Below are 2,428 nucleotides of genomic sequence, written 5' to 3' on the forward strand. Positions count from 1 at the left end.
CCTTTGGCGAATGGGAAGATCATTTTCTAAGATTGGAGGAACAGCACGGAAAGCACAACTTGACTGTTGGAAAAGTGGGAAAGATGCAACCTGGAACATGACAATTAATGAAACAGAAGTGAAGACCCAGCTTTTACGAAAGAGGAGGATTACAGAAGATAAGTTAACGAATGAGACCATCAAAAGACAGAAGTTGGAAAGCCAGGCAGATAACTTAGAGAAAACTGTAGAAAAACAATGAATACAAATACTTAATTTGAAGTTAGGCAACGATTCAATACCACAGCGTTCACAGAAACGTTGGTCAGAGCTCACTAGACAACAGCAATACCACAGAAAGAGAAAACTCGCAAAGAATCTTGAAAATATCACCAGCCTTTGTGAAAGTAATAGCTATAAGCCCTGTAATATGGAAGTACAGAACATTGATACAGGTATATGTGAAGTGATAAACTTTAGAACTGGACAATTCAAACTTATTGATACAAAAGAAGACAACAGTGTACATTCCACCCTTTATGTCAAAGACAGATATTCTATATCAGACCACAGCTACCATGAGTTAAGCATGCTATCAGATCTACCGTCTTCTAGTAAAATTAAAAAGCTCAAGTCAGAACTCAATTCACAATATGACATCAAAACTAAAGGAAATTGGGTTTTTCTTTTTAAAATGCAATTTACAGAATGTTGATGATATTGTTATCCCAGTATATGATTCGTTATTGGGTGTAGTTTTGTGCCCACATGCTTTATTTTCACAGGTCTAGTCATACTCATACACGTGGTAAACCCACAACCACATACGTCCTCACAGTAATATTCACAGACATTGTATAAGGTATATGTAGGTGCACATAAAATACAAAGTGAAGCAACATACAGTGTAGTTAAATTATAATCAAACACACACAAGGCGCTTAAAATATATCAAAAACATTGCAGCATTCATACTACGTACATACAAGAGAAACACCAACTATATCAAAGGTTTATAAAGTAACAATGACAGCAAACAGCGATACTGCTTATAGTGTCTCACAGATATCCTGCAAATCCTTGAACAAATCACGTTTTAACAGTACCATACTTGTCATTAATCCTCCCTGCATTGCACCTGTAAATCCACATGTGTAGATGTCTTGACCAGTAAGATATAGACCAGGAACTGGAGTCTCTGCACGTAGCAATGCTGCTGTCATGGGAGAGAATCTGTCCCTGTTGTGATCACAACCATAGATCTCACCCCTGGGAGATGATATAAAGTGTTTGTTAGTCAGGGGTGTTCCAATTTCAAAACATTCCACCTTGCCATCAAGCTGTGGGAACATCTCTAACACCTGTGCCCAAATTTTGTTACACAAAGCATTTTTAAAGTCATGATATTCTGCACTATGATGTCCCATTTTCTCATCCTCCCAGCTTTCAAACCATTCATAAGGTGCCAATGCTATGACTGCACAAGTGGTCCTTCCTGGAAAACGCTCTTCCCAAGTTGGGTCTTTGGTAGATGGAAATGAAATGAACAAAGAAGGGATTCCTCTCTCTTCTGCATCCTCAGGTGTACTTGACAGATACCCCTGTATAGTCTTGAGATCACTGTCTATATAAGCCCAAATATTACTACGAAATTTTACTCCCAGCTCTTTGTAGTTACCTCGTAAACCAACATACAAATGTAATGATGCAATTCCACTTTTAACTCTCTCAAGGTTCATATTTAGGTTAGAAGGTAATAAGCAGCCAAAAGTATTAAGTATGCCAGCATTAGATATTACAAGTGGTGCTTTGATTTCAACGTTTATTTTACCATGCTGTACAACAACACCAGTAACATGTGTATCACCATTCAGTAAAATATGTTTGACAGGAGCCTTAACTAGAACACGCCCTCCACTTTTCTCAATCACTGGGATTATGTGAAAGGCAATCTCGCTACCTCCACCAACAGGATAATAACCACCATTTAAGAATTGATTTACTAACAAGGCATGCATTATAAAACTGGTGTTATCAGGAAGGTTGCCATAGAAACCAAAGTTGTATGCTAAAACTGTTTTGAGATCCTCATTATCAGTGATTTCATTAAGAACATCCTGTAAAGTCTTTTTGCTCATTTGAAAAAATCAGAAAGGTGAATCAAATCAGTGTAAATTAGAAATGAAACAAACCAAGATGGGAAAATTTTGATGTACATCAACATAACTTCAGCTTTACACACACATTTGACCATTGTTAAGTATTTTTTGATTGCTGCTGCTTCTTCTGGAAAATGCTTAGTAAGAGATTCGACAAATCCATCTGAAGTAGAAAAAATATCAATTTTTTTTCTACTTGCCGAATTCTTGATATATACGCTATCGTAATTTTTATCCAGTTCTTCCCAACGAATTTGCCCATCAGAAATTTGATCAATTAGCACCTTTGA

At 36.8% G+C, this 2,428-nt stretch overlaps 1 pseudogene; it reads right to left on the reverse strand.

The window, feature by feature from the left end:
- Positions 1-915: 915 nt before the first annotated feature.
- LOC136250338 (all-trans-retinol 13,14-reductase pseudogene) lies at positions 916-2,162 on the reverse strand (annotated as a pseudogene).
- Between the last annotated feature and the right edge of the window lie 266 nt (positions 2,163-2,428).

The sequence above is a fragment of the Dysidea avara genome, chromosome 1 (genome assembly GCF_963678975.1).
Source record: "Dysidea avara chromosome 1, odDysAvar1.4, whole genome shotgun sequence".
Taxonomy (NCBI): Eukaryota; Metazoa; Porifera; class Demospongiae; order Dictyoceratida; family Dysideidae; genus Dysidea; species Dysidea avara.